Source organism: Pleurodeles waltl, chromosome 12 (assembly GCF_031143425.1).
Source record: "Pleurodeles waltl isolate 20211129_DDA chromosome 12, aPleWal1.hap1.20221129, whole genome shotgun sequence".
Classification (NCBI taxonomy): Eukaryota; Metazoa; Chordata; class Amphibia; order Caudata; family Salamandridae; genus Pleurodeles; species Pleurodeles waltl.
In genome coordinates, this window is record NC_090451.1 from 572,201,905 (window position 1) to 572,224,833 (window position 22,929).

Genomic DNA, 22,929 nt, shown 5'->3' on the forward strand with positions numbered 1-22,929 from the left:
CACTGGTCTGTGTGGTCCTAGGAAGCGCGCTCCCCTAATTAGGATGGTAAGTTTAGATGACTTACATGTGCATGTATTTTACCTTGCACTTTTTTACACTTGCACTGTGTAGCACGGTTGTCCTCTACCACCATTTCCCTACCTTGGTATTACGTATTGTTCTTTTTTCTGTTTTTTTTAATAACCCGTGTACCTTTATTTTTAGGGCGACAGTTAGGAACAATTTTTCATATTAATGTAAGTGATTGGATACTCTCTTTTTTCTGATAATTTCTGGTGAACAGTTATCCAGACCCCTTTTACGTCTAGGAGATACTCATAGTCATTTTTGGTCCTCAAGAAGCATCACTGGATCCGTATGGACCACCAGGATGCAAAACATGTTGACCCTTGATAGGGATGGTTTGGAAGTTCCCCGCCCTTGTTTTGATTCTTTGATATAGAGTGATTGATCATTATTTCTGTTTCACTCGTATGACTATTTTTAACCTTGGCCTTTTCTTCTCATCTGGTCCAATAAATTAGTTACCCGGTGCTGATTTTGAGAGCCAATTTTAATCACTACTCTCGATCTCCTTCTGTGCGTTTTCACTCTTGGGGTCACGGCTTCATTATTTAAAAAGATCTCCGGCAAAGAGCCCCACCATTCGGGGTGGTGCCCGTCAGACATTGCAGTGCCAGTCTGACGAGGAGCAGCTCCGATGATGAAGCATGACATCCTTCGGGATGTGTGAGGTTCCTTGCTCCTAAAATTTAGGACCCCTGCTACGGTATCCTCTCTCTCCCTTTCAAATTTGGAATAGTGTATCTTATATTTTGACGTATCGCTTGGGAGGACATACACTGGACCACAATACCTCCCTATCCCTCCATTTTTTGATGCTGGCACTAGCCAATGGGCTACCAGTATCCCTCCTGCCCTGTGATGCAATCCGGCTATGTGTGACACCTAACAATCCTAGAGTGCACTATTCTACCCACTTCCAAGATGTCTGGGCCTTTCCTCATATGTTAGGAGCTTGGTAGTCCACCCTAAAGGTTTGGTACCTGAGGGCTACATGCCAATGGGAAAACCGATTTGGGCACCGGTTTGTTCCTGCCACCAGTCTGTTCCTGCCACCAGTCTGTCCATCTGAATAAAAGGCCAACTCTTCAGTAGTGTGATCACCATTTGTCCATCAACGGTGGCTTCACCTTTGAAGCTCACCTTTTAGGCCAACACCGTGAGTGGTTTCCTGCAAGGGGAAGGTAAAACATCTCCCAGTAGCAGGCTTCTCCTGTACTGGAGCCTAGAAGTCAGTCACACAACTCCCCAGAAGGGCAGAAGGCTGTCTGGAGGCCAGCAGATGTGTGAGGCCACTAGACAAACTGGGCATTAGAGTGGCAACTTTCTAAAAGTTGCTTTTCCTTAAAAGTGACATTAAATTTGACTTGGGCACCAAGGTGGGTTTAATGCCATGATTAATTTAATACCTATTTTTGCAGTCCCATTCAAAAGTTAGCTGGGCTGAGGGGGTCAGTTGGTAACTCTGTGTTAGCCAATGGGGCTTCTAACTTATCCATAGCAAAAACAGCAATTTGGAAGTATTTCTGTTAGGACATTAAAAAATATATGTTGTAGTTAACAATATACAACACACTGCCTTAGGGCTCGAATGTCTTCATTAGGGGAAACTTACATATATTGTTAGGGGAAGTGAGAGCTTTGCCATTGGTGTAAGTTTTAAAACTGCTCTTCCATGCTGCAGTGGCAGGCTGGGGGCCATTTTGTACTTTGTCACTCACATGATGGCACAACCAGTGCTACAGCCGTGGGTGGACAGTCTATCATACATGCCCTGGGTACTCTTTGTAACATATACTAGGGACTTATAAGTATGTCAGCTTATGCCAATGGGGTACACCCAATTCAACATGCATTTTGTAAGGGGTTAGAACACTGGCACTGAGTTCCCAATGCACTCTTGGAGTTGAAAAATGAGCAGCATCAGTCCAAAGCTTTGGGGTAATCATGCAAAAAGAGGCATTTGCTTACAGTTAGGATGTTCATGTGTAGTTAGTTCTGTGTTTTTAATGGCTTGTAATTTTGTAAATTTTAGCCCTGAGGACGCTCGTGCTGTATGAGTGAAACACATTGGCTGCTGGCTGTAGTTTATGAAGACAATTGGAAGAATAAAAAAATATTTAATTTTAACTAAAACTTTTTCAAGTCATCTGGAGCCTTAATTATGGGTTCATCGAAATAATTGTGAGGCATTGCCTCTTCATCTTTGTATTATCTTCTTTAAGATGCCTTGCTCTTACATGGATTCAAGCACATGGGTAATTCCAGTCACCACCTTGTGTGAGAGGTTGTACTGGGGCGTTCAGGGATACTCTGCATATGGCTTAATGATTATTTTCACAAGTTCAACATCTTTGATTGGACCAATGTCTTAGCCAATAAAATCTCAGACTTCCACTTCCACTGAGTATTTTAAGTTGGGAGGTAGGTCTTTTCTTGTTAAGAACAGGAACAACACAATGGTTGACACTTGGGTTCTGCGTCTTCATTGTGTATCTAAAGCTCAACACCATCCAGTGTGCAAGAGATTACACAATTGAGTGTACAGAGTAAATCCCTACCCAATAGATTGACTGGACTCAAGTCACATATTACACATTGATGATCGTCCTCAAGAGGCCCTATTTTCACAGGGGCATTTGCCGATACTTGGTTCTTACTCTGCTTACTGGAAATGCCTACAACTTGGACTTGTTTTCCCGAGAGGTGTAGTTAGGGGCTTCTACAGTTCTAACAGCAGAGATGGTAACTCCAGCATCAATTAGGAATGATACAAAGAAGCCATTCACCTCTCCATATACATATGATCCACTCTACTCTACCTCTAAGACTGCGCTAAGCATGCAATCTTCTTAACCTCTCAGACACCATCATTGTGAGTGATCAGAACCTGGATCTCCAAGACTGTTGAAACCCAGGAACTGTTGGAAAGTTTCAGGGTACATGAAAGGGTTTTGCTGAAGCTATGGGTTCAGATTTAAATGAAACCTTAGGTTGGCCATGTTTTGCTGCATCACTGAAGCTTGGGCCATGTTGGACTTATGTGGTCTTTGCAGTTGCATATTTTGTAGAGGCATCGCTTTCATGTTTGACATCTGAGTACCATTTTGCATTTCTTTTGGACTCAGCCTACATTTCCAGTGCCCCAACTTGTTATAACAAAGACCCAGAGTAGTCTTTTTCAACATGGCTAGCTCTTTCCCTGAATTCTGCTCAACAGACACTCCTCGTTCTCTACTCTGTGGAATAAAATTCCCATTTTACATCATCTGACCACCACCTTAATGGCCAACTCCCTGCATTCCTGCACCAGTTCCGGGGCCCTACCCTAAATTTACTACACATTGGCCATTCTGACACCCCTTCTGTAGCCAATTTTGTTTGTGCTAACATGAATTTCTTCTGCCTCACCCCCAAATTATCACTGCAATACTATGAGTACCATAGGATCATGTCAATGGATTCTGACTGCCAACAAATCACATTCTGTTGTGTATAAGATCTAATCTCTTGGTGCAAACCCAGAACAAACTGAGGCACAAAATTATTAAGGAGCTATATATATTTTTTGTGGCAGGCAGAGGTTAAGTCCATCAGGGTGATGAAGTAAATTTCTCTGTCACCCTGACGGAATCCCACCTGCCAAATTTGGAATTGACTCCTAAGTTGGCAGTCATTTTTGAAACACTGGGAGGAACCGCCCTCATGGCACTTCCTGTCACTGCTTTTTTAAGTTTTAAGCTCGACCCAAAACTCCATCAGCATGACGGAGCCATCCGTCAAACCTCTTTTTTATTTTCAAAAAGAAAATTCAAATGCAAGATTCTCTTTTTGAAAATATGCCCCTCTCACCATGGGAGTTATCTCCTATGGTGAGGATGGCATTAGATAGTTTTCACTGCCCCTTACCCCCAGTGTTTTCCTGGTGGTGAAGGGCAATGAAAACTGGCCAGTATGTCCACCCATTTAAAATAGGTGGGCTAATATAGAGGTCAACCTACGACTGCTCTTACTCCACCATGGTTACACTAATGGTCTGCCCATATTTAAATTGGATGGGGAGACCATTATGTTGACAGTAAGGATACTCCATCGCCATTGCAATGGATTATCCTTACCGCCAACATCATTATCATCAAAATACTTCATTAGGCTCAGCTGAGCCATAAAAGCACTGACATTAAAAATAAATACAATATACTACATAATAAAAACATTAAAAAGATAAAAAGCAGACATCCTCATTTTAAGAATAACCCTCATTATTTAGATTGTATCTTCAAAGCACTTAATAACCCTCATTATTTAGATTGTATCTTCAAAGCACTTATAATATGATTTAAAACAGCATGAATAAAAATTTCATTTCCCAACCGGTGCAAATAAGCAAAAGCAGTTACATGTGATCTGGTTTCTAATGCTTGTAATACTGGGCGCAAGAACTTCTTCTTTGTGCAGTATAAAATGTACAAAATAGCAAAAAGTGCAATGTACTCTGTTCTGCCGGTACCTCATAGTGACAAGGGGGAAGAGATAAAAACCATGTCACTTTTTGGGGATAAGTTACCAGGAAATTAATAGTTTAAGGTGGTACCTTGTCAGCAAAAACGTATGTCTCTCATTGACAATTATCTGTAAATAAAGTGCTGGACTTTCATACCTTCACATTTTGGACTGCAGATATTCTGGAGGGCTCTTGACTGGATCAGATCTCAAAATGGCCCCTTCGTCCAGGATTCCACACCAGGGTCAAGAGAGCAGGCCCAGCCCAGCCTTGTCCAGACGCGGCAAACGAAGACGGGTCTGCTCTTTGCTCAGACTTCGCCTGGGCACGTCCCATGCAGCGGGAGCCAGAGGGTACTTTTATTGCACCTCCAGGCACATAGATAATGATGAGGTGGCCCTTCTGCCGCATGTGCTGCTGGAGCTTGTGGTCCTGGCCACCTGATCTGTTGAAAGAGTGACCCGTGCAGTGGGGCCCATGGAGTACTTTTATTGCTCCTCTGGGTGCGGCGATAATGATGAGGTGGCACCCTGTCTCGAGTGCTGCCAAAGCTTTACCCCCTGGCCTGTCGATAGAGCATCCCCTTACCGCCAACATATAAGTCAGCCTGTAAGATTTAATCTTCTGGATTTTTGATGCCACTTTGCTGTCTATAAACGTGCATAAACCACTCATAATAAGCATGCACAGCCTCTTTAAACCCTTGGGCAGTCCTGGAGATTTTCAGCCAATCAATCTTGTTCTGTGGCTCTTTCATCTTAAAAAAATAACCACTTAGTTGTACTTTTCCATGACAATAGGGGAAGTGCGGCAGTTTGAGCATCAGCACCTGACCACTGCACAGCCACTTTACTCTCTGCCCACAGATCATTAGGGACCACAATTTTAAAAAGAGCTTTTAAATCCTCCCAATGCACTTTCAAAATCTTCACAAACCTCTCAACTTGGATATACCATGGGTCAGGATTTTCTCACAGCTTTGGAACTTGATAAGTAAATTTGAAAAGATCATCATGGCTCTAAGGTACATTCACATGTTGACTTTTGAGCACCTTTCTCAATGGGTAAGCCTTGAGCTCCAAATCGTTTTTACTAGTCTCCCCATCTGGCCCTTCAGTATCACCCTTCTTTTCTGTTTCTTTTGCTTTCTTGATCTTTTTAGTGTCCCTCCCCTTCTGAATACTGCCAACTAACTCTACATGAAATTACATACCTGATGGCCCCATATTCTTTATAATATCCTCCCTTACGAACATCCTAAGATTCTTTTTGAGTTTCTGACTTTTAGATAAATTGACCCCAAACATGGTACCTTACTCCTCAAGTTCTTAATCACTCTAAAGTTAAAAAGACCATGTGGGGGAAACAGCAAGGACACCTATTTTGCTGCAATTATTTCCATTGTCTGACCCAGATACACACCTGTATTCTGACTTTAGTTGTCATGTAATGTGCAGGTGTGCCCTTTGAGGGCCTCTTTGCATTCACGGACAGGTATTCTTATCAGCTCTCAACAAACCTTTCAATATTTGGAATTTTTTCATTTTTATTCTGTGCGCGATACAGCACAAAAACAGAAAACTTCATTTGAAAAAAACAGCAGTACACAATGCAATTACTCAACAACATAATCATCCAATCCTAGTTCAACACCACTTATCCAACCACTTACTGAGTGACACCTCAGTGATGTAATAACCAATCCCAGTGCAGCACACACACACCAATTGACCAATATCAGAGCAATACCTTATGACCTAGCTCACAGCACCTCACAACACTCTCACTCCATAGCAATCTGCTTTGCATAAGGAAATTGGTGAGAAACCAAAAACAAAATGATAACTTTTGACTGTTCCACTGAATATAAATCAAAGTCGGCAATCACTCTAGGGAATAACGGAGAATAAAGTCCTCCTGGCTCTCTCACACACACCAAGTGAATTTTCGACCAGTGGGAAATCACTGACTAGTGCGGTCTACTCCCGTGCATGAAGGATCAACTGAACACCAATCTCAGTTAGTGAACTCTCACCATAGATGTTTAATGATTTTCTATCATGGTGTGGCCAATATGCTTCACGGCCCAACACCTCAACCTCAACAGACAGATCAAAAACCTTGATGTAACTCAATATCTGACCCGGGATCTTGGATTATGATGAATCTGATAACCAAACCTCAACTCTTTGCAGCAACTGTGTTTATCTTCTTAAGCATAAGCAATATATATGAAGAAACCTTTAAAACCTCATTTTCAGCATGGAGCCCTCCTGGGCTCAAAATTGACAAAATGCCCCAACTCCAATAAAAGTGCACACACCTCAAACCTCAATAATTTACAATAAAAATGCATAACCCTCCTTATACTCACACTCCTAGGCCACTGCAACTACTTTGGGAATACCGAAATGCTGTCAATACTCTGAACTGTACCATGGATGCCCGGGAATGCGACTGGCTCAAGGCTACTTTTAACTATCTCTGGGGCAAAGTTTGACTCCCTAAGCCTGAGTGGAAACCAACATCTGCAACCAGATTCCTGGCTCAAGTGCAAGTGCAGGCTGCACACAGGCATATGGACCTGACCAAGGCTGAGCTAACAGTCAATACGCTTCAATTACGTGAAGCACATTTTGTCCCACAAAGATGACAGAGAATATTAGATTTGCAAGCCATGGTTTATTAAATGATTAGCAAAGTTACACATTCAAATCATTAAATTAGTTGTTATTTAATAGGCAGTTCATGAATGCGTTAGTCAATATAATTCAAACCAATGCAGAATCATAAATGCAAAGACAATCTATTATAAGGTTGTCATAAAACAATTTCAAAGCAGACTCAGTGTTTGTGAATGGAAAATCCCAAATTAGATAAATGAATCACATAAAGATTTGTTAAGCAAATGGGCAAAGTAATTGCTCAAGAATCTAACTCCTCCGTTCAAGAGCAAAAGTTGTCATCTCTAAAGGGAGCTGGGATGACATCTCCTTTCTGCATTACATTAATTTAAATCATCTTCTTTCTACAGTTGGTACATCTTCACACATTCAGGTTTAAGGTACGGTATGTTGTGTAAAACTAAACATTTGCATGAAAAGAAATTTAAAAATACATTAGTCAGAATTGCAGGTTCATCTCTCTTCTTGAAATGAAAAAGAAGATACATTACAAAGAACACAGAAAATTACCGACGTTCGCCATTTTAATATGCAGCTTATATTAACCATGGCCAAGTAGAAAGTGAAAATGTGCACAATAAATATATTTGTGTGAAAAAGTTAAATACTAATATGTATGCAAAACATTTATTTATTTTAAAAAATTGCCAAGGTAATATACCAATTGAGGGGCACACAATGCTTTTTTGGACCACGTTATGTCATGTGCAATCATATGCTTGGCTGCAGAAGAGTGTAGGTCGCCCTAGCTTGTCATATATGTCTTTCATGCAGACTAGCCAGGAAATAGGTGGTGAATAATCCAGCTGCAAAATGCCAGTTTGTATTGATTGTGTGAGGAATCTTTGAAATTTAGGAAATATGGGCATCAAAAGGGTCAATGGGACCACTTTGATGAAATCCTATAGATATGATGGATATACTTATTTATGCATTCCCTATTTAGTGCCTCAGATTAAGTAAGGGGAGCCTTAAAATAATATGGTGGTTGAGGTGCACATTTTTTATACCTAGATGTTAGATCCATATATTACCTCTGCTATACATTTTGTTTAATAGATTTTTAGCGTTTGTGGCTAGATTTTGTACCAACACATGTGGCAAATGAAAAGGCATCTGAGTCAAACATATACATTTTGGCATAACCGCAGTATTCAGTTTACTTCAGCATCAAAAGTGATGTCTAGAAATGAGAAGGAGTGACCTCTTCATAACTATGGACCCTTTGGTTCTCCTACTTTTCGTCTTTAGTTTTTTTTCCAAATGCCATTGTATACAGTTTTAGAAAAACAGGTTGTTAGGTCCAAAGAAACTATAAAAGTTACATATTAAATTGTGGAGGCAGTTTTCCATCCTGGAGCCATATTACAGAATATGACGCACTCTCCTTGTTTGCGCCAGGCGCACCTTTCAAAAGGTGCGCCCAGTGCAAACAAAGAAAGTGTGCCATATTATACTGAATGTGCTGCCTCGAATATCAGCCATGGGCAGCTGCAAATTCATACTGCCCCCGGGCCAGCCCATTTGAGAGAAATACAGAGCAGCTGTTTAAAAGCTATATTCCAGTGGTTCCCAACCTTTTGATTTATGTGGACCCCCATTTTAACATTAATGGAACCCAGGGACCCCCACTGAATCATCATTGGAAACCGGGGACCCCCACCTGAGTCATTACTGGAAGCTGGGGACCTTATTTGTCAATATTTGTTAATATTTTTTAATTTTCTAAGCAGTCGCGGACCCCCTGAGAAGGCTTCGCGGACCCCCAGGTGTCCCCGGACCACAGGTTGGGAACCACTGCTGTACTCTGTTTCTTTGTACAGGCAGCACCCCTCCTGCACTTTTAAGGGGGATTAGAGATACCCTTGCAGGAGGGTGCAGTAAGTGACTGCACCCACCTGCAAGGGGATGTCTGGGGGTCCATAGGACCCCCTTCCTTCCCGCCAGAGGGCTGCTATCAGGGGGCGCACTGACAGTGCTTTTTAGGCAGGACGTTGTCAGTGTTCCTTCTGACAGCTTCTTTGCTTCTGTACCTGTGTCTATAAATACGCTGCAGACGCAGCGGCAAACGGATTACTTCACTTGCATGGGTCCATGTCCCCATGCAAATGCCAGAACACCTTCTGATGATAGCGTTGGCACTATAAGTGCACCAGTGCTATCTGTATTACAGAAACGGATGCACAAGCGTCTGTGGCCCTTTCTGTAATACCAAATTGCCCGGGCACGCAAAGCGGGTGCACATATCCATTGCACCCTCTGGGGGCACTTTCCATAATACAGCCATTGGAAAGAAGAACTGTTTCACCTATGCACAGGGCCGGGGGGGGTTTCTTATCCTCCATTCCAGGAGAATAAGAGGCATGGCATGTTACTGTAAGGGAAACAAAAGCAGAAGGGCCCAAGACAGTTCTGTCTTCCTTGTCTAGCAGAGCTGAAATGTTCAATGCATTCTCCATTATGGATGAATTACACTCTGTTATATACAGTGGAGGCTGGTGATCATTGAAAGTGGTGGAGCATAATACTTGCCAGAAGTTCACCACATTTTTTTGTTAAAAACTGCCTCCTCTGCGCCGATGTCAGCATTTTGTCATTGGTGCCCTCCTATGCTAAGGATTACACACAATATGCTAGTGCCAGCATTTTCTATTGACCCTGCCCATATACCATCGGTGACCCATATGTAAAAAACTATCTTCTGTATTTCAGAGCCAACATTTTATCATGGTTTTTTTTATGCAACCTGACCACTCAGCCCCAATGTTCAATGGCTGCCTTCTCTAAGACCAAGAATTACCTCCAATGTGCCAGCGCCAGCATTGTGCCACAGGGGGCCACATATTTTTATTATTCTAGTATTTTGGGGTCTGCATTTTGCCATGGGTCCTCCCTTATGCCAAGAGGTATCACTAGTACTCCAGCTCCAGCATTTTGCCACTATTGCCACCAGGCTAAGTGTTTCCTCCAGTATGCCAGAACCAGCATTTTTCCATAAGTGCCCCATGCCAACAATAACTTGTAGTATGTCAGGGCCTGCATTTTTCCATGGGTGCTCCTGCTTATGCTGAAAATGATATCCAAAATGCCAGCTGCAGCATGTTACCTCGGGTGCCCCATAAGCCCAAAATTTAAATCAAGTATGCATTACCAAACACAGCCTGACAAGTGTAAAACATACAAACAAACACTATTTTACTCGCATTCTTTCACTCCATTCATACCCCCTCTCTGATTCACTCTATTTCCCCATTCACTCTATCTCACTCACACTCTTTCACTTACTCATTCTCAAGCATACTCACTCCCAATCACTGTTACTCGCACACTAACACACTCACACTCATTGGTTCTTACTCTCATTTACAGACACACTGGCACACACTCACCCTTTCATGCTCACAACAGTCCATGATTCCCAACAATGAGGCAAACAGAGCAGCAGGGCCAGGTTTGAAAATGGGAAGGCCCAGTTCAATCCTTTTCACAGTTTCTGGATAGGCCTGGAAACACAGTCCTAGAGGAAGCTGGTACCTACTTGGGGATCCTGCCCCTACTCCTATGCGTGGCTCCTCAGCAGGGATGGACTGATGTGCAGCCTGAGGCATGCGCAGTATGTCTGCTAAATAAAATGGATTGTGTCTGTTTAAGGGGATTGTGGTTGAATTACAACACTCACATGCACAGACCAGATATTCACCTGCAGAACGCTGTGTTTCTAAACAGCACTCTGTAAACAGATCATGCCTCAGCTCCCTCAGCCCCTTTCCTCTTCCTCCTGTCATCAGGTGCCTGGAGATCAGCCAGTGATGGCTGATGTGTGCACTGGCAGTTCAGAAAACATTTGTAGTTTTCTTTTCATGAACACTGCTCAGTTAAATAATCAGCAGCTGTGGACAGTAACTGGTGACTCACAGGAGGCAGGGCTGCATTGTGAAGCTCCTGTTAAAGAGCCACCACTGGTCATAGAGGTGAACATGTACACCTTTAGGATTACATCTTTTAATTAAATTCACAACATGAAACAGAGCCTTTCCCAAAGTATAGCACCCAGAGGTGAAAACCATTACACATTTTCTAGGCATATCAAGTGGACAAACACTCACTGTCTGGATAAACTTGGTACTAAACAATAATGAAAAGTGTTCTAGCTATCGTAACCAAAACTTTCAATTCCATTAAGGACAGGCAGCCAAGGATTAGAATTCTATGACAGGACCAGAGGCGAGGATCAATCAATAGTTTATTCGGTCCAAATTTAGGCCATTTTTAGAAGTAAACATACATACATAGAAATAAAAACCATAAACCAGTGCATAGTAAAAGGAAGAATAAAAAAGGATCGTACAGCTACCTAAAAAAATTTCATAAATAATTGAAGAAAGGAAAATACTCAGGGTGGTCTCTGAATCTTGCCCTATACATAATACTGAACACTAAAATAATACTAATCAATTATTAAAAAACACAAAAACTGTTGTAAAACGAGTCACTGTATAAAATCAGACATTTACACTCCAGAAAATAGCACAGATTAAAAAAAAGTTAAGAAGTCGGGCAGTGAGAAATGATGCCCTAGATTAGTCAGTTCTATTGGATAGGTTAATCAAATAGGTTGCAACTTAACATTTGTAGAATTATATGTGTTAGTAAGCTGTAAAACACTTTAGTTGTGGTAACCCACTAAACAACATACTCGGGGATACAATCTTTTATCCTCGATAGGTCTCAGTTTTAGTTAGAGTCCCAAGCTAATATGACAGAATACTGGTTTACTGGCTGCTAGACCGCTCTTCGACCGGTGGATTAGGGTCTAAAATAATCCTGCTGCGAATTTTCCATGCTGCTGCCAAATATTTAGAAACAGTGCTCACTATCAGTATGGAAGTATCATATTTGCATATTCTAAGTACACTATTGCGAGATGGCGAAAGCAGTGTTCTGCACAGAGGGGTAATCCACTTCCCTCGGGGACATTTGTACAGAGGACAAAAAAATAGGACGTGTTCAGAAGTTTCCTTACATAGGTGACAGTTTATACATTTGTCCGATGGAGAGCTATTAGTCGACCAGCCGGCCGTGAAGCTGTTGACTGCCAATGTTCCGTACCTGAATTGAAGTAATAAGGAGCGAGCACGGGCTGGTATAGGGAGGTCCAGGAAGCTTTCAGACAGAGGTACATGCTTGACCAGCAGGAACTCTGCTGTCAGCCGACCTGAACCATTTGAGCCGAGAGATTCCTCATGGATCTTTTCCCAATAATGGTCTTTGATCAGGCGTTTAGCGTTGCCAGGAATCATCTCGGGATTCTCCCAGTAATGGGATAGACTCAGTTTAGTCCATGCTGCTTTCATCTCCCTAAGCCACCGTACTTTTTCCCATCCATAACGGGGTGGCAATAGTTCTTTAACTGCTGCCCTGTAGGGTTCGAGTTCATCCGTTTTCCATAGTCTGATCCAGTACAGGAGTGGTCTTAGATATGCTATGTCTTTGATACTGTTTAGACCCAAGTCCAGTCTAAGGGGGAGCATTGGTGTGCCCTTCCCCAGTCTGGATATGTGTCTGAGAAAGTTATTTTCTTTGGTTTGAAGAGTGTCCATTTGTCTGTGAGATCCCCAAAGTTCTGCTCCATACAGGGCAGCGGCACGGATTTGTGCTTTGTATATTTCAGAGATGAGGATCAGAGGGGGGCTTGTTGCGGTGCTAGCTTTACGTCCTATTACTCCACATCTTTGGCTGATTGTTAGTGCCCCTTTCCTTATAGCTGGATCCCAACCGCCCTTGTCAGATAGTCTGATGCCCAGATAGTCATATTCCGTTACTCTCTCCAAGAGAATTGAATCCATCTTTGTATTTACGCTGAGCTTCTTTTTCCTGGCACTGTATATCATGAGTTTGGTTTTCTTAAGATTTATGTCTAGCCCATGGTCTCTGCAGTATACACCGAACTGGTTAACCAGATTTTGTATTCCCATGGATGATTTAGACAGGAGAATAGTGTCATCTGCATAGAGTAAGCAAGGGACTTTGGTTCCGGCCTGCTTGGGGGAATCATTTGTGCAATTTACTAAATACTTGATACAGTTATTTATGTATAAAAGAAAAAGGGTTGGGGCCAAAACACACCCCTGTCTGACTCCTCTCTCAATAGCCACTGGTTCAGTAAGATCACCATTCTTGCCATTCCTAATTTGGGCATAGGTATTCTCATGTAGTCGGGCGATAAGTTTCAAAAGGCCATGTGGGACACCCATATTGGCTAGTGTCAGCCATAACTGATTTCTAGGGACCAGATCAAACGCGGCTCTAAGATCGATAAAGACTACATAAAGGTTACCCCCTCCTACTTCTACAGTTTTCCATTTTATTGTTAGAAATCTTAGTGCCTGGTCTATGGTACTGACTGCTGGTCTGAACCCTGCTTGTAGATCAGAAATGGCATTGGTTTCCAAAATCCATTCCTCTAGACAGGACAAAATTTGCTTTGCAAAGATTTTTTGGAAGTTGTCGAGTAAGGAGATTGGGCGGTAGTTAACAGGGTTAGAGGGGTTGCCTTTCTTAAAGATGGGAACTATCTCTGCTCCCAACCAAGAGCTCGGGACAGGTGCTCCTGCAGCTATTGCATTAGAGATGAGGTTTAAATATGGGGCCCAAACATCTGGGTTAGTCTTGTAGAGATCACCTGGTATTTTATCAAGGCCGGGGGCCTTTCCCCATTTCAATGAGGCAATCGCAGCCTTAGTTTCTGCCAGGGTAAATTCAATTTTGGGGGTCTCGGTAGTCATGATGTGGGTCAGTTCCCTGGCGGTAACACCGGTAGTCCCAAGATATAATCGGGAAAAATGATCGGTCCACTCTACAGGGAGTATTGAGGCGCCAGGCAAACAGTTAGGTTCGTCGCTGGCATCAGCCACCAATTTCCAAAATTTCGAGGTGTCATTTATTTTAGCAGATTCCAGGAGGGAGACCCATCTTGATTCGTCCCATTTCCTACGGGCTCTACCTTGTTCCTGTTTATAAACTTTCCTAGCTTCCCTTATACAATCTATCTGACCTCCTCTTAAAGCTCTCAGCAATTTGTGCTGTGCTTCTCTGCATGCGGCGTTGAACCATCTTGCATTACATTTCTTTTTAGGTTCTTTCGCCGACTCTTTGGTAAATAGATTTTTTAAAGAGTTAAAAAAATGTGTGTGGGCTGCTATAAGCCCACCACTATCTTCTGGAGATTGAGATATATGAACCATGTGATCAGCCAGCTGCCTATACGCCGTTGTCAAAGTGGTTGTGTCAGTGTTCAAGGATTCCCATCTAACATTTCGTCTATTGTTGGTCAGTGCGAGCTGTTGTCCGTAGGTCTTGGGACAGGAGACTTCAGGAAGGGGTAGTAAATTCCTAAGAGATAAAATCAATGGTTCGTGGTCACTTTCCTCATGTTCTACAATATTCATGTCGACCATATGGCCCCACAAGCGGATATCGAGCAAGATATAGTCTATCTGGCTCTTCTGTAACCCGCGCCTAAATGTAGGGTGGAGATTAGGGTCCGAACGGGAACGACCATTGCAAGCCCGCAAGCCATGTGCCAGTGTAATGTCCATAACCTGGTGTGATAATCTATTGATTTTTGGTCTTTTTCTTGACACCAGCTGGGGGATGCCCCAATAAGCGTCTTCATCTTTATATAGTTCCTGGGCCAGCGAGTAGGGTTCAAAAGTGGCATTAAAATCTCCAGCAATAACAATAAAATGAGAAGGTGATTTATAGGTAAGAAAACTGTCCAAAATAGTCAATGCGTCGGACTCATGTTTGCTGCCCAGGCTCCTATTGTAGATATTAATTATTAAAAGTGATTTCTCTCTAAGAGATGGTATTGATAAACCCATTAAATCAGGGCAGCCCAAGTCAATTATTTCAATCCGACATTTAAAAGAGCAACTGAGCCATATTAGCAGGCCACCTGAGGGCCTCCCTGAATTCGCCTTAATTGCTGGGACCCAGTAACTTTTGTAACCAATTCTATATTTGGGCTCCAGTGCCCATGTTTCTTGGAAAAGACATATTTTGTGTTCGTCTATAAATTTGCCCCATTCAGGGTTGTTCATTTTGTTCTCCAACCCTGCAATATTCCAACTAAGGATGGTATCTAGGCCGTCTATTTTGTCATGAGGAGCTTCGGCCACAGGGTTCTCTCTTGGAAATGGGGTACCGTGGGGAAATTTTATACCCTTTTCAGTCGTATTTGGGATTCCTGCTACGTTAATGCCCGGGATGTTTCTTGCCCCATCTAAATCGGGGGTGACCTGAGCTCTTCGGATGCCTGGAGTGGAGGCGGGTCTCTGCGTTTGCTGTGATCTGGTAAGTCTGTGGCTAAGTTAATCTCAATCACCATGTGCTCCTTATCTGCACCCCCGGTGTGGCTTTCAGAACACTTGGATGGATCTAACTGAGCAAGTGCAGGAATTGGGATAGGCTCGCTGGTGTCGATGGTAGGAGTATGTTCAACCGCATGGTTGTTTTGCCCAGCTTCATAAGTTTCATTTTTCCCAGCTATAGGATACTTTTTGTCCCAGTTGTTTGAACCTTGGGAGTAGGGTAAACTATACATAATGCTTACTTTTAGTCAGTCGTTTTCAGAAAGTGTGGGCGAAGAAGCATTACAACTTGGCCTAAAATCAGGTGGCATCTGTGCCCTAGAAAGACCTCTGGGTGACATTGTCACCCCCTTAGTGCTTGGTACAGCTTTATGGGGGTAGAAAGCCTGGAGCCTACAGAGTGAGATTACCCCCCCTAGGGGGTTAGAATGACACACATTTAGGGAAAGCTGTTGAACAAGGGAAGGCGTATCAAAATTAACAACAATACAGTCCCCTGTACCAGGATTTTTGAGTGGGCCCACCCATCCCACCCTCCTCACCATCAGTATTGAGGGTATCATATGGAAGGCGAATCTAGCGTGTCTGTGTAACCAGTGGATGACCTTGTTTTTCAGTTCTGTGAATGATTCGGAAATGTTGGACTTGAGCTTAGGGACATTCGTAATAACTAGCACATAGGGGCAAGCTTCCGGTGGTAGATGTAAAGTTCTCAAATTAGTTCCTGGATCCCTACACATCTGGTCTGCTGGAATGTTGGAGTGGTTCCTATGCAGTTTGGTGCCCATATTTATGGAAGAGGCAATTTCACCAGTCCGCCTTGGGTGAAGGGAATCACTCTTTGGGTGCCAAGTTTTAGGGGGATTGGCCAGATTAGCTGTGGAGAGCTTCGCTGGTAGATGTAGAGAGTCAGAGCAAGGTGGTTGAGGCTTCTGAACCGTGCTTGGGGGTAAATGAGGGATACTGGCACTGTTAACAGGGGGGCATGGGCGAGAGTGATGTTGCAAGTAATGCAGGTCCGATGAGGAGGAGGAGATTGGCTGGTTAAGTTTAATGAGAGCGTCGAGTTTCTCCTCAATAGCTGATAGGCGGGTTGTTATAGGGTGTAGTTTTTTTAAGAGCTCATCTTTTATAAAGTCTGTAATAAAAGCTGTGTCCAGATTGCCGTAGCAGGTAGTTTTGGCAGGTATGCAATCCTTAGATCGAGTAGACACAGCATGATTGGGGGAGTCCAAAACTCAGGGCCGTTTATTCTTTAGGTTCACCTCCCCTCGCTTCCTTTTGCCCTTTGAGCTATGCTTTGGGGAGGATACGGGCCTGTTTGGCATAGGCTGGGTAGATTCTGAAGGGTGTATAACTCTGCCCAGGGGCTCTGCATTAGATATTCGGGCAGTTAGGGTGGTTAGTGGTGGTGATGCTGCCGGGGCAGGCTGGGAAGCTGGTGGGTAGAAAGGTTGTAATGGGGTTTTCAGTGGAGCGTCAGTTAATGGGGGAGCAGTTAGACGGCGCTCCACCAGTTCAATTTCTTTTTCTAATGCCCCTACCGCTTTTTGGAGGAAGCCATCTAAAGTCTTGTTGTTGCCTGCTTCTTCCAAAGGCATCCCCCCCTTCCGTCTACCCATCTTGTTTTGGTAAGACACTCAGGTCCGCCCCCAAAGTTTAGCAATCTATTTCCGGAGACGCTCTTCCTCACCTTTTCTCACCCTATTTTGCTCTGCTGGAGCTTTTGTTAGGATAGGCTGAGAAGCCTAAGGGGCCTAAAGAACTGCTCACCTATGTTACGAGGGTGTCCGGGTGAGTAAAAGGTGGTCGTCCGCTGGTCAGCTGCCTTGGGAGTCAGGATGGGAATGGTATGGCCCGGCCCGGCCTCCTCAGATCGTACGTTTGAATTAGAAGGGCTTCTGTCCTTCAAGAGCTCCCAGGTGGTCTTGGCAGCAACGTGCTTCCTGTATGCGAAAGAGGGGTGGCCCAGCCCAGCCTCTTTCGGGCGATGACGGGCAAGGACGGGCCCGCCCTTGGCCCGGGCTTAGCCCGGGCGCCGCCCGCGCGCGTCCCGCGCGGCGGGAGCGCTTGACGAATTTAAAGGGCTCCTGCCCTGGCTACGCGGCTTCGCGTCTCTCCCGGGGCTTTCCCGGCCCCAATCAGCGCTTCCCGCGCGGCGGGAGCGCTTGACGAATTTAAAGGGCTCCTGCCCTGGCTACGCGGCTTCGCGTCTCTCCCGGGGCTTTCCCGGCCCCAATCAGCGCTTCCCGCGACGGCGGGAGCGCTTGACGAATTTAAAGGGCTCCTGCCCTGGCTACGCGGCTTCGCGTCTCTCCCGGGGCTTTCCCGGCCCCAATCAGAGCTTCCCGCGACGGCGGGAGCGCTTGACGAATTTAAAGGGCTCCTGCCCTGGCTACGCGGCTTCGCGTCTCTCCCGGGGCTTTCCCGGCCCCAATCAGCGCTTCCCGCGCGGCGGGAGCGCTTGACGAATTTAAAGGGCTCCTGCCCTGGCTACGCGGCTTCGCGTCTCTCCCGGGGCTTTCCCGGCCCCAATCAGCGCTTCCCGCGACGGCGGGAGCGCTTGACGAATTTAAAGGGCTCCTGCCCTGGCTACGCGGCTTCGCGTCTCTCCCGGGGCTTTCCCGGCCCCAATCAGCGCTTCCCGCGACGGCGGGAGCGCTTGACGAATTTAAAGGGCTCCTGCCCTGGCTACGCGGCTTCGCGTCTCTCCCGGGGCTTTCCCGGCCCCAATCAGCGCTTCCCGCGACGGCGGGAGCGCTTGACGAATTTAAAGGGCTCCTGCCCTGGCTACGCGGCTTCGCGTCTCTCCCGGGGCTTTCCCGGCCCCAATCAGCGCGAGGATTAGACTTCACTTTCTTCGTTATTTATGCACCAGCAGCCATGTTCAAACATTTCAATGCTATATATAAATGACATTTCCCATGGAACATCGGGAAAAGAAAGAGAAACAATCCATTCAATTCTCTGCCAGCATGTCCCTGAAGACTTCCTGCAGATGTTCTAGCCCCCCTCTTTCTTCCTGTGAACACAGCTAAAAAAAACGAACTTTAATCCTGTTTAGAAGAATCCCTTCTTAAAAGAAAACATAACAGTTATGTAATATCCATTATTCAAACAACTGAACAGAAATACAGATGGACCAGGCATGAAAGAAAAGCGTATAAAAGGCAACATGTAATTATATTTGAAAACCTTCTTGGTGAAATGGGAAGGGTGGGATCAGGATGAAAATTCTTTTAAAAGGGTGGGCTAATTCTTGCCTCAGTGTCCTTAATAGAATTGATACTTTCAGTTTCGATAGCTAGGACATTTTTCATTGTATTTCAGGACCAGATGCAAGGATTAGGCTAGTTCAAAGCTTCCCCACCACCAAGAATGCCAATGTAGATACAGGTTTAAAATAAAACCTCTTAAAAGTCAAGTCTGAGGACCAATCTGCAGCATTACGAATGTTCTCCAAGCAGGATCCCAACTTCAAAGCCTTGGAAGCGGTTGCTCCTCACATACAGTATTGGAACACCTGGAAAGGAATGATATGAAACCACTTTTGAATTCAATTTTGTTCTCTCGGAAACATAAAAGGTTATCCCTTCCTAAGTGTACACTCTACCTTTTAAGTCCAGGGCACGTACATCCAAAACTCTGCTACAAGACACCAAACACAATAATGTAGCTAGCTTCGCAGATATCAGGCTATGACTTAAAAAGTCTTAGAACCTGGTTGACATCCCATAAAACAGAATATTTGGGTTAAGGGGGAAGAGATAACCTGATGCCTCGGGGAAGTTTGCAGATTGGTGGATGTCCCACTGGACGTCCCTCTGTAGAGGAGTGACCTGCTGAGATAGCCGATCGAAAGGTATTAATAGACCTTTCTAAGCTAAAGAGAAGAGGAAGTTCAAGATATGGACAATGTCTAACCCCACGGGACCCATCTGCCTTTGGTGACACCAACTGTATCTTTTAATGCGTGTTATCTGATCAAGATTTGGTCATTAACTAGGCAGCTTCTCGAGAATATCTGGGACTTTCCAGCTTTCCCTGTAATCCTCCATGCTATGAGCCAAAAGGAACCTGAGAGAACTAGATGATGTGGAGTCCCCTGGAAAATCCCCAAAAAGTTCCTTCAGAACTGGAAACCAAACTTGAGATCTCCAAATCGGGGTGATCACCACCAGTTCCGCCAGTTGTTTCAGAAGCTGCGCAGGCAATCTCATTAGCATAGAAAAGGGAGGAAACGCATAGCCCATCTCCTTGCTCAAATCCTGGAGAAAAGCATCTGTCGCTATTGCATCTGGGCCTGGACTCCAGCTGCAGTACCAGTCCAGTTTATGATCCAGTCGAGAGGCAAACAGATCTATTGTGAATGGGCCCCACCTGGACTGGATCACTAGAAGTACCTGGGAATGTAATTTCCAAAGACTGGCATCCTCCCAGTGTCATGATTGTCAATACGTCACTCGATTAGAGTCGCTGGGGAGATATTCCGCTGAGACTGAAATTTGTCTGTCCAGGCAATAGGTCCAAAACATCCGTGCCAGATCTGAGAGGGTCTTTGATCTCATCCCTCCCAAGTGGTTGATGTTCTGCACTGCTGCTACATTGTCCATTTTTAGAAGGATGCAGCACTTTATTTTGTCTTTGGTCCAACAACTCACTGAGAAGGACCCCCTGATCAGTTCCAAACAATTGATATGCAGGGACCTTTCTGCAGACAACCATTTTCTGCCTGTGGAGAATTCCCCACACTGTGCTCCCCAACCCAAACCTCTGGCGTCTGATTCTATCACTATGTTGGGTTGAGATCTGAAAATAACATGGCCATTCCAAGTCTCCATGTGCGGTACACACCATAGTAGCTTTTCTCTCTCTTCTTCCGCTATGGCAATCGACTGAGAGTACTTGAGGCCTTGATGGAGGTGAACAGTCTTGTGGCGATGTAGAGCCCTGTAGTGAAGAGGGCCTGGGAAAATGGCCTGTATTGATGAGGACAGAAAGCCCACAATGCGGGCCAGGTGCCGCAGGCAAATTAAGGTTTCGATTAAATCTTTCTGCAACTCTTGCTTTATCCTGGACAATTTCAGATATGGAAGACTCAGGGTGGCTCTGAGAGAGTCCACCATGTACCCCTGAAACTGCTCTGTTCTGTATGGAGTTAGAGAAGACTTTGACTGATCATGAAGCCTAGAGGCTCCAAAAGGTTGATAGCTTGCTGAAGGTGAACAGACAGTCTGTTCTGGCATTGATCGATAAGGAGGATGCCGTCTAGATAAACAATCAGACGTATGCGGCAGGACCTCAAGTGTTTCACCACCAGTTTCAAGACTTTGGTAAAACACCATGGAGTCGAGGATAATCCGAAAGGAAGGGAGGTAAATTAGGAGATTTGAGACTTCCACTGAAATTGCAGGAATCACCTGTGGTGTGGGTAAAGACATCCTTCAAATCCAGACGTACCATCTAGTCATTCTTTGCAGTTGGTCCCTGAGAAGATGGATGCCGTCCATCTTGAAGTGGTGAAAAACCAGCCACTTGTTGAACTCCTTCAGGTTGATAACAGGCTGTTGACCTCCTTCCCTCTTGTCTAATACAAAGAGGTTGCTACGGAACCCATGTGGGTGTAGGGATGTTGGAACAATAGACCCCTTCTCTAAGAGTTGACCAATCTCTACCGCTACGAGGTCCCTTTGGCTGTGAGTAAATGAAAAGGGTTTGGGTTTCAGGGGTTGAAAGGAGGAGCCATAAAAGTTGATATGGAATCCCCTTATGGTTTGAAAAACCCATGCGTCTGATGTAACTGCCTCCTAGTTGTGACAGAAATCTCCCGACCCGCCCCCAACTCTGTAGTCCTCAGGGGATTGTACACTCACCTTGAGTATTGTTGTAGAGGCCACCGGCCCGGGAAGCCCTTCTCGACCCTCGATAATGGGGATAGCTTCTTGTTGGGTAAAAGGTACCAGATCAATTGGAGTCTTGCCACTGGCCTCCAACTGTATGTCTGGCGGGGGCTTGCTGCATGGGTCTGCCGGTCGAGCGCCCCCATCCACAACCAGTGCTGGTAAAAACATGTGGCATAAAGATCCATCTGAGAGAAGACTGCACCTTGTCAAGTGAGTTAAAAGTGTTGTCAAACTTTCCAATTTGTTGATGAAAGGGTCCTCAAAGAGATTCCCCTCCATGATGGGGCCAGCTTCTGAAGTTACCAGTTTTCCCAGTTTTGGGTCTATTTTAGTCAGCAGGGATCTCTGCCTCTTGGTAGAGAGTGCACAGTTGGTGTTCTCTAAAAAGATGATCTCCTATTGTGCCCAGCTAGATAAGGTTGCGGGAGAGATAGGTGCACCGGATGCTTTAGCGTCCTCAGCCATGTCCAGGATTTTGGACAAAGGGTCTATGACATCCAACAACTTATCCTGGCATGCCCACCAGAAACGATCTATCCCTTTTTTGGGGTCCTTCATAAACTTTCCTGGAAACGTGGCCATTTTGGCATCAATTTTCGGAGTTAGGGTGACCTTACCCTATAGGTAAGGGTGGGGACATTCCACCCTGAGGCAGCTACGGACCTCTTTATCTAGAGGTTTACATAACCGGGAGTCTACTTAAGAGGCTGTCTTTGGTGGAGGGGTCCAATCCGCTGAACGTGGATGTAAGAGTTTGTCAGGGTCCATCATGTCAGAGTCTGGAGTCTGGGAAGAAGGTCCCTTTGTGCATTCAACCTCTGAGTCATTAGAAGGGCTCAAGGCCTGTTGCAGTCATATTCCCCATCAGAGATGTCAAGGGAGGCGTCCTCATCTGAGGGGTTGGAAAAGGTGGGGGAACAAAAGGGTCTTTTGAGGCGCAGGGATTTGGCCCTGAAGGTCAGCACAAGAAGGTTGGGACACCATGAACTTCTTGAGGTGGGCAAAGGGGTCCAGATCGACCCCTGGGGATAAGGACGTGCTGAGTGCGAGTTCAAGGGTGCGCGGGCCTTCTAGATATTAGCAGACTACACCACACCACCGAGCCTCGAGGGAAAAAGCAACCGCGTAGGAAACGAGTACGTTCCCGCGGTGATGCTGGGAAAGAAAATTAAGTTAATTAAGTTACCAAAAATACTAACAAACACCCTAAAGAGACCACTGAAACAGTAGACGTTAGATATATAGGCGGTCGTTCTGACCGCGGCGGGCGGCGGTCGCCGCCCTCCATGCGGTTACCGCCGAATGACCGCCCGCGGTCAAAAGACCGCGGCGGCCATTCCAACTTTCCCGCTGGGCCGGCGGGCGACCGCCAAAAGGCCGCCCGCCGGCCCAGCGGGAAAGC